The sequence below is a fragment of the Acanthopagrus latus genome, chromosome 3 (assembly GCF_904848185.1).
Source record: "Acanthopagrus latus isolate v.2019 chromosome 3, fAcaLat1.1, whole genome shotgun sequence".
Classification (NCBI taxonomy): Eukaryota; Metazoa; Chordata; class Actinopteri; order Spariformes; family Sparidae; genus Acanthopagrus; species Acanthopagrus latus.
The window spans coordinates 2,515,001-2,525,000 of record NC_051041.1 but is presented as its reverse complement, the minus strand read 5'-3'; the positions used below and the strand labels follow the sequence as shown (position 1 = coordinate 2,525,000).

Here is a 10,000-nt window from a genome sequence, read left to right as displayed (position 1 = left end):
ACGATGTGCAGAGACGTTCCTCCGGTGCAGCGTACGATGATACAACAGCTGTGTATTCTGTCATATGTTGGTTTGTTGGTTGGTTTGTCAGCACGAATACACAAAAACAGATTTCCACCAATCTTGGATGGAGGACGGGTCGCGGGCCAGAATCCACCTTTGGAGCGAATCTGGGAATTTAAACATCGCTCTCTATAAACGATGAAAAAATCAGATGTGTTCAGGCGTCTGGTATCTCTGAGTGGTGGACATAAATTATGATTAAGCAGTTATGGCGTGGTACAGGACTGCTGGGTCAGAGGGGGCTGTTGAACCTTGGCGGAGGTATACGCTCTACAGCAGGCCGTCTTAGTTATACTTTATATCAAGCGGACTCACCTCTCCACCAGTCATCAGATAGCTTACACTCAAAATGTCCATTTAAGTCTTCCAACTTCCTCTCAGAACGTTAGCTAGCGACACTCCATGCATTAGTGACGGAGACGGTTTGTTAAAGCACAAATAAAGTAAATATAAGCACATTTTCATCTGTTAGTGTTTTATGCAAATGTCCAGATTTGTTGTTAAGCAACAGGTGAAGCTGATTCTCCCATCTTAGTGTAGAAGAGGCGAGTGTGAGGAATTGAAAGAGTTCTCAACACAAAATATGGCATTTATGTTTCTCTGTATATCACCATGAGATAACTTCACCTTCAGCTCGTGTTTACAGTAGCATTGAATTTGGTGCAGTGGCCTTGACTGCTGGACCAAACCGTGTAGCTGGCTTTAAAAGTTTTGATTTAGTCATCAGGAACAGGAACAGCAGCTAATGGCTTTCACTGCTGAGAAGCTTTCCCTTCGAAACGCTTTGTACTGGTGCTATTTGCATTACAAAGATATAAAAACATTTTGCCTGTCCAAGTGTCCAAGAGAACAAACCATCAGTGACTGGTGTCGGCCCCCCAATACAAGAAGACAGTCCGACACAATCAACCATCCAATCCAACAAAAAGACCGAAGCTGTCTGAGAAGACGACACAGAGATCACTTCTCGGGTTTTTCTTGAAAGTAAAACCTCCTTTGCTGTCCTGCTTTTCATTGTCGGTACTTTCTTTTTGCCACAGCTGAGGAATAAAACCCAGCTGCAGTAAACGCACAATGACAACAAAAGTACAATTATGGAGACGTAGTAAACCGTAAACCGGGGTAGAATTAGTCAAGGTTGGTTGAGGAGGGAAAGCGGGTTTCCGTTTAAGACCCATTCTTAAAATGCAGCAGAATATGACTGGTATTAATAATTAGTTCCTCTTGACAGTCTGAGTCGGGCGGGGGGGGATTATGACAGCTCAGAATCACGGCGGGTCAGAAGGTTCTGATAAAATACACAAACATTTAGTCGACCGCAGAGCGGTGCACAGATCCAAACACGCTCGTGTGAGACGTGAAGCATCATCGTGGTCAGATGGCGCGCAGCCCTCTGAGGTGGAGGGATATGAATCACACACTAACTTCAGTTGTTTAAACGGCTGATTGATGGTGTGAGTCACCGGCTGTGGCAGGGTCAGTGCTTCATTTCCCACTCGGGTGACTCGAGGTACTGCGAAGTCCTTGAGATACATTTGTCCAGCGGAGAGACAACAACACGGCTCTGCTGTCATGTTGATTCAGCAACAGGGGGATTCGTTTTGGTTTTTTTAGCAAATGAAAGTAGTTTAAGTCCTGATGACCTGTTTTGCTGCTAAGGTTGAAGTACTTTCTGGATTCTGGGGTTCAGTATGAAACAACTAAATCTCGTCTCTTTTGCTGTGAATGTTAGTGGAACCACCGTGTCCTGTTGGCTGCCTCTCCGATCTCTCCCTGTGTTTTTCATCTTTGTTGTCTCAGCACAATTGATCCTACAGATGAGCAGAAGCGAACACACTTTCCTGCAGTGTCTCCTCAGAGGCTTTCATGGTGATGCACTCGGCTTCTCCTGCAAAAAGGTGACAAAAGTAGAGATTGTGAAGCATAAATGAACAATGATTCATAACAGAGACGATCCAGTTTGATGCATGCCGACTCGGTGACCCTACTTTACCCCTGCATGATGAACCTCGGCTTGTCTTTGAAACTTGCAGACTTCTGAGAACATGAACGACTAATGCTCCAGGATACGTTTTCGGTGGTTGACCCAGTCCAATCATCGTAATAAAGAAACATTTTTTTAAGCTCGGTTTTCGTTTTTATGTCATAACAATGCAGTTCTTATGTTCTGGTTAGGTTTAGGCACAAAAGCCACTTGGTTGTGGTTAGAAAAACATCTTGAAATAACTGGTGCTGTCGCTACAAACACAGCTGGAGATGTCCCAACGTCTTCTCAAAAATATCTGGTTCACCCTGATGTAAAGACGCCTCACACCTACAGATATCTAAACACCATCCTGAACACTGGTCAGTGGCTCGGCAGCCATCACCAGCGCCATGAAACCCCCTGATATGTAGGACATGTACGAATCTGATCGTATCTGCAGGAATGTTGAAACGTTGTTAGAAATCTGCTGCAGCCCAGCTCACATTCAAATACTGAGTCGGGTCCTTTCAGGTCACAGCGGAGAATCTAAAAAAAAAAATGAAAAAAATCAAAGCATTCAAGCTGTTTTCTTTCTTCCTCTGACAGGAAAACATCCTGGAGATGGAAGCTTCCCACCCAGCAGCAGTGATATATTTTCAGCGTTGGTCTCACGCACAGTTAAGGTCGATTCCCCCTCCGGCCAAAAACCAGAAGTGACCTCAAATTACACAACATTCAAACTGAGTGAAGGTGAATGAAGCCGTGTGTGTGTGTGTGTGTGTGTGTGTGTGTGAGAGGCTTTTTATGAATCCTGCACATGAACAGGCGTGTAGGATGTGTCACACTTAACACTTCCTGCTTCCAGCCAGCCAGCCGTGCTGCGTGTGTGTGTGTGTGTGTGTGTGTGTGTGTGTGTGTGTGTGTGACGTACAGTATGTGCGTATGCACAAGGACTTTCCTCTGTTTGTGGGCCAAGGTCTTTCCCTGTAAGCTCCCGTCCCCCCTTCCTCCCCTCGCCTCCTTTATTCTCCGACTGCATCTCTGCTTATCGCTCCCTCTATTTTATCTCCTCAGCACATTAACACACAGTCTATCGCAGGCATTCCCTCCTCTGTGTGTGTGTGTGTGTGTGTGTGTGTGTGTGTGTGTTTTCTTACGCGCCGCATAAGCTAATTATCTTTATCAGTCCAGCAGTCGTCCCACAGACTACAGGACGAGGAGTTTGTTTCACAAAGCTTTCATCGTCTTAAGTACTCGCTTTGAGGAACGAGAGTCTTCACGTGGTTCACTTCTCGTCTGGAGAATTTGATGCTATTTTTAAGAACGATAACTTGTTTGTTTTTTTTGGTATTTTAGAGCTAAATGTCCTTCAATTCTTCGTTGCTCTGCTTGTCCTTTTCATTCCTTACTAACTTAACTGCTCTCAGCATTATAATCCCTTTTTCTCATGTGTCATGGCGTCCGCCGTCCGTCTTTTCTTCCTTTTTCATTCCCTCTTACAAATGATTTCTGGGGTTATCTAATCCAGCACATGTATTTGACCTCATGCCTCTCCTCTCTCTCTCTCTCTCCATCGTTTTTTTTCTTTTCTACTCCCTCTGTCCTCCCTTTAATCATCCCCTCCTGCATGACTCCATTCCATTCTTCCCATCTTTAAATATCCGTCTCTCTCCTCCTGCCAGTTGGCTGCAGCCTCTCGCTGCTGACAGAGGGACATATTGCCTTCTCAACAGAAAACAACCCCCATCACCTCCCCCCCCCCTCCAACGCTAGCAAGCTAACCTGGGAACGCCATCTGTGGAGCCCCGCCCGGCACCATGGGACGCGTAGTTTTCGTGAGGCTCAGCAGTCGCTCTGCCTCGCTCCATACTGACCCGCGAGTCTTTCATCTCCGCTTCGTCTGATTCACCTTTTGAATCTTCGCCTCTTCTTAATTTCAAGGAGCCAAGATTTTTTTTTTTTTTTTTTTTTAAAAACCATCTTGAAGTGCATATGGTATAGCTGGTTTCCTCGAAGTCGCAGGAGATTTACTTAGATATCGATCCATATTAATGGATGAAAACTTGGCCTCTTTGGAGCGAAGCAGGCGGCAGCCAAGGTTTTAGAGATACTGGAACCATGAGTCAAAAGTTTAACACTCAGAAACTCTTTCCAGCTGAGCAAACAAATCCAAACTACTGAGGAGAGCAGACGAGGGAAGTTATTATATTTATTTTTCGGAGACTTCTGACTTCTGAGGAGACCTCCTCGCATTTTCAAATCAGCCTCGTTACTTTAGTTTGATGCATTTGAGGGGAATTATTTTAATTTGGCGTCACGCACGACAGACGTAAGAAGCCGTAAACAGACAGAGAGGGAGGCTGGAATGTGGAGAAAAGGCGTGTTAGTGTCTCGTATCTGCAGAGAGTTTCTGATTTTCTCTCTTTGTTGCTGCTCGGGACGCTTTACCAACCCAACATGTGTCTATTTGACGTCCTGGGAATGAGACTCAACAATCAACTGTCTTCGTGGTGCGTTCAGGAACAGCTGGGACAAATCCTACTGATTCTACCTTTGACTTTAATAGTCTTTGAATTCTATTAATATGACGTGAGCTTCAGTTAGCTTTGAGCACAAATGTCCTTCAGAGGGAGACTTTTTACTCTGATACTCTGAGTCCATGTCAGAGCCTGAACTCTGTTACTTTTGTTGTTTTTTATTGTATATCTGTGCTTCTGAAGAGCTCAGAGACCCAAGAAATACATAAATGTTTTTAATTTTAGCAGAGATGAGTGTCTTGGAGTCAGAATCACTTCACTCACTGTGAGCTGATCAAGATAAAACATGTCGTGGGGGCCTTTAATGAAAAGACACATTTTATTTAATATGTCCAGATTCTTTGTATCTTACATATATTTGATCTGATTACTAGTTTAATTCAGTCCACATTGTTCTTCGGTTACAATCGTGTCATTATTCATTAGGTGAGACGTAGGATTATCCAACACAAGCGCGTCACAGTAATCACCAGTGAAGAGGCTTGTTGATGGGAGATAAAAACCATCTCTGAGACGATACGCGGCACAATGGGCTCTTTATTAAGTAAATGGCCTATTTCCGGAAATTAATTCATACGTGCAAAGCTCCTGATTAAGGGAACTTATTATCACTCCCACTCTCACACCCCTGCTTTAGTGCCTTAATTAGCAACGCACGCTCATTCATTAAGTTGGACTTCATTGAGGATGCTTTTAAGCCTCCAATAAAAATTAAACAGAATTAATAATAGATCCAAATAAAAAATGTAAATGGTGTGCAGGGGGAGGGGGCGGGACTGTCGTGTCGAGCCTGTTGTGTTGTAATGAAGAAGAGGATTAAATTTAACCCCTCGGCGATGTTTTTTTTTTTTACTTTTGGAGACTTTTGTGCTGGAGGGGCGGAGACGGCGGGTGAACGGCGCTTCAGGTCCTGCGATTATGTAAAGTCATTAAATGTTCCGTTTTATAGTCATTCAACGGGGAAAACAGACACATATTCAGAGTTTGATGTAAAACGGGTTGACAGGCAGCGGCGGGAATGAAGATAAAATCAGCGGCGGCGTGCGTTCGCCCTGCTGAAGTGCCTCTGAGCGAGAAAAATAAGCACTGTTATCTCAGGAAAATGCAGCACTGGAGCTGACCTCAACCTCCGACCTCTCCCTTCCCTCCTCGCCTCCAGGAGAACAGCTAATCAGAGTCCTTTTATGTGAAGTCTTGCCACTCAGTAGCCATCTTAGTGACGCCCAAGGCTGTTGTTTATTCGGCTTAGTAAGACCAGGACCCTGTGGGAGTAGATGGAGAGAGAGCCGTGAGTTCATATTCACTGTTCAGCGTGAATCTGATTGAAAAACAAAAACAATTTTGCCTCAAAATTAGATTGAAAACACTTTTTTTCCTCACAGCTTGTACCACTGCTACTCACACACGATGCGTTCAGGTGCACTCTCAAACATCTGGAGATGGGAGCTTGAAAAACCTCGGGGGACTTTGACAGTCGGCTCCACCTACTGGACACTAGTTCTGGTGCACTTTCCCTTGTTGGCCAGGCTTTGTTAGTGCCAGGAGGCCACGTTAGATCTTTAGTCTTTCATACGTTATTCTGACAGTCTGAGTCAGGCGGCGAACATCATTTGATTCAGGAGAACAACACGATTGGCTGATATGTTTCCCAGCTGAGATGAAGCAGATGATTGGGTCCTTGCATAAAAAAAAAAAAAAAAAAAAAAAAGGAACGTGTCTTACAATGGCTGAAACAGTCTGTGAGCGTGTTACAGAAGAGTGTAAACACCAGATGTTTGCTCCTTAAAATATGAAATACAGACCGTGGTCTCCTGTGTTGGAGTCAGCAGCTTTGTCGACCCAACTATCCACCCCAGAAATACTTCACCAGAGTCAACAGTCACTTTGTTCCACCTTGTTTTTGCCGAGTCTCAACGCCGTACAGAAACTGGGTCAACAGAACCATCAGGAGGGGACGATTTGAAAGACACTCATGTGTAAAACACTCCCCAAAAAAGAACGAGGCCTGAAGAGAGAGAAGATGAATGAGTAGCAGAGGCAGTGTGTGTGTGTGTGTGTGTGTGTGTGTGTGTGTGTGTGTGTGTGTGTGTGTGTGTGTGGTGAGGATTTCAGCACCGCGGCGGTGGACAGCTCCTCAGCCTGCTGCTCGTCAGAGAGACGCGTTTTCACGATTTTCCACTTAGTTTGTTGGTTCGTCAGCTGGATAACTCAAAAAGTACAAGACGGATTTTCAGGAAACTTGGGTTGTGGATGTGTTTCAGTCCAGAATAGACACCAGTGATGTTTGGTGTGGATGCGGTTAAGGACACAGATCCAGGATCTCAGGGAGTAACACAGGGATCTGAATGATGTGTAGTAGGTTTAATGTGATCCGGATGAACGGGACTGTTGGTGGAGGGACGCGCTGACATAAAGTCCCTTGAAATGCCAAAAATAGCTCCTCACCCGCCCCGTTTCTCCTCCCTTCTTTCATTTCTTTTACCTTTTTTTTTTACGCTCTTCCTTCAGGTCTCTTTTCACCAAATGCTTTTTCATCCTCTCGTCCCATTTCCCTCTTTTTTCCTCCCTTCCTTTCTCGTCCTTTCTGCTCTCCACCTCCCTCCACACCCTTTATTTATCCACTCCCTTCCTAAATCCTTCTCCAGTTCTCTCGCTGATCTCCTCTCCTTCTCTCCTCCCTCAGTCATCCCATCTCTTCTCACCTCCTTTCACCCCAATTTTTTTCCCATTTCTCTCTCCACTCTCTCATTCCTTCCCCTCTCTCTCTCTCTCTCTCTTCTCTCCTAATCCTTCCCGGCGAGCGCTCACCTTCTCGACTTTTTTCTCCCTCACTCCTTCTTCCTCCTCCCCACATCATTACCTCTGACTGTTTGTTCCTAAGCACCGGCGCTCCGTTCATCTGTAATTCATTACATCGCCTCTGCTCCCGGACGCTCCCAGCACACACACACACACACACACACACAGTTAGTTAGCGGCTGGTGCGACCTGGGAATTGTGGTTTACGTTCTCAAGGCTTAAACTACAAAGAGAACCTCATCCCGGCCCATTTGTTGTTAGCTATCTCAGCAAACACAGGCCTGCCTCTGTGTGTGTGTGTGTGTGTGTGTGTGTGTGTGTGTGTGTGTGTGTGTGTGTGTGTGTGTGTGTGTGCTGACCCATTACAACAGTTCTTGTCCTCCAAACCCACATTTTTCTTCAGCCTCCCGTCTCTCATTATTCACGAAGCCACAGCTCTAAGAATAACTCATTTATAAAAGAACAGACTGGACCTGGACTCTAGATTATATTGTGTGTTTGTAGATGCAGATATTTTATGTTTGTTCCCCCCAAACATGCCGAAAAAATGTTCAAATGTTCTGCAATTTTACAAAAAGATAAAGCAGGAGCAGGTCGGCCAAACACATGTTAATGACGGGAGATCTCTGCAAGAAACTGAGATCGACCACTGGAACTGATTAAGTATCAAATGGACCAAAAAACTTACCAGCAATCAGGTTGATCTTTCCCTGATCCTAAGATCCAAGTCGCTGTTGAACCTTAACCTAACCAAACCACAAACGTCTAAAAAGTAAGGGAACTTAATCACAGTCAAAAAGTCAGAATATGCCCAGAAGTGTGAACTGTTTGCCCACAAGACAGTCAGAGAAAATGTCTCAGTGTCGAGGTAAAGTTTTTAATTTTGAATCAGCAGGTTGCCACTAACTTCAGGTGGAGTTAAAACTGAATTTACTTTGTGATTTCTAATTGAAAAATATCCACTTTGATGAACTGAAATCTCAGTGGAAAGCCAGAGAAAGACTCTGCTAGCTAAACTCCAGCTGTCTGTAGACTTTCAAAATAAAGCTTGAGGACATATTCTGATTATTACGTCTCAAACATTTGTGGTTTGTTAGGTTTAGGTTCACTAAGGATCAGCGAAAGATCATCCTTTTTTTATTCGAGTTAAAAAACAAACTAGTCTCGTAAATCATCTTTTCAGCTCATGACTTCCTATCAGTGGAGTTTACACAGTTTGTTGGAGTTAAAGTTCCTTTTAAACACACTTTAAATGTATTAGATTAGAATGTAATTAGTTTGTAGATCCTGTATTTTCCTCTCGATGATGTGCGGACAGACGTCATCACAGTGTGCTGCTGATATGACTTTGACTTGTTCAGAGAGAAACAAACTCTGATTATGTGTCCAACAGTTTGCATTAAAACTTTAAAGCCTGTTTTTCTCCTCAAAGTCGCTGCTTCTGTGATCTCTGCTGTGCGTCTTCAGTGTTTTAGTCCAGTGATTACACCAACAACTCAGTAACTCCGTCCGCAGTGTCCTTCAGCGACTCTGAGACTTCAGTGGAGAGACGCAGCGTCGAGCGACGCGATGCGAGACAGTTATCTGAGTCCTGCAGGTCCTCGGCTCCGTCTCCTCTCGTCTGAGTGGAGGACGGGTTTGTGTGTTTTGACTCAGCGGCGACTCGCGTTGAGCCCTGACATTTCCAGCACTAAGACTGATGCTTATTTACACGAGCCGAGCACAGATCACCTTCGTCTGGTCGGGAGGATGTGACTCTCCTGCGGCGCTGACGTCTCTCGGAGTCGTCGGGACGTCGTTCGGTGACGTCTTCGTGTTTGACTCTGGAGAAAGTCATCACTCTCTCTCTCTCTGTTTCCTCCTCAGGGCCGACTTGTGAAACTCTGCTGCTGTTCTGATGAATTTGGCCCTTGCTTTAAAATTCATGTGTTGCCTGAAAAGATAATACAAGTTGTACCGTCTGGCTCCACACACACACACACACACACACACATTCCCCTCTTACTGGTTTTAAATATTTATAACTCGTCCACAAGCTCAGGTTTTGCAGATTTATTCATGGTCTTTGGTCGAGGTCAGACCAGAAACTTCAAATATTTCCAGGCCCCTGTGTGGGGGATCAGGCCCACCACGCGCCCGACATGTCCGCCGTTATCTCCGCTGGGTGCGTTTGGATTGGCCGGGGATCTACCCGAGGCGAGAGGTGTTTCACCGCCGCTATCAAAGATCGGTACGGTGTGACTCACGTGTGAGCGGGCGGATCGTCTCTGACACCGCTGAATGTGCTCTGCAGCGTTTCTCTCCCGAGCGATGAGGTCACCGCTCGCTGCCTGACAGCGACTTTCTTTGGCGCTTCTTATCTGCTCGGCTCTGATCTTGTCTGCTGAGTTCATTTTGTTCTCGGCGGTTTTCTCTTATCGGCCCCTCGCTCCTCCTCCCTGTCGGCCTCATAAACACCGTTTTTAAAAGTCACTGAACCTCCTTCAACGTCCTGCTGTAAATGTCACTCACCAGTGCTGAAACACGATCATCAGTCTGACTGTAAATATGATTTAAAGGCTGAATATCTATAATTCAAACATGCATTCACAGATTTTTGTGCAAAGAGAACAATGGCCTCCTTCTTCCTCATTAC

General features: G+C 45.1%; 1 protein-coding gene across 2 annotated transcripts in view; it reads left to right on the top strand.

Annotated features, from left to right (window-relative positions):
* Positions 1-10,000, top strand: part of cacng7a (calcium channel, voltage-dependent, gamma subunit 7a) — a 29,128-nt gene that overhangs the window by 1,494 nt on the left and 17,634 nt on the right. The window contains exon 2 of one of the 2 annotated variants that reach the window (XM_037089156.1): positions 2,636-2,779. The exons of the other annotated variant lie outside the window; for it this stretch is intronic. The gene's annotated coding sequence lies outside the window, so the exon portion shown is untranslated. The remainder of the gene's footprint in view (positions 1-2,635; positions 2,780-10,000) is intronic. 2 annotated transcript variants of the gene reach the window in all.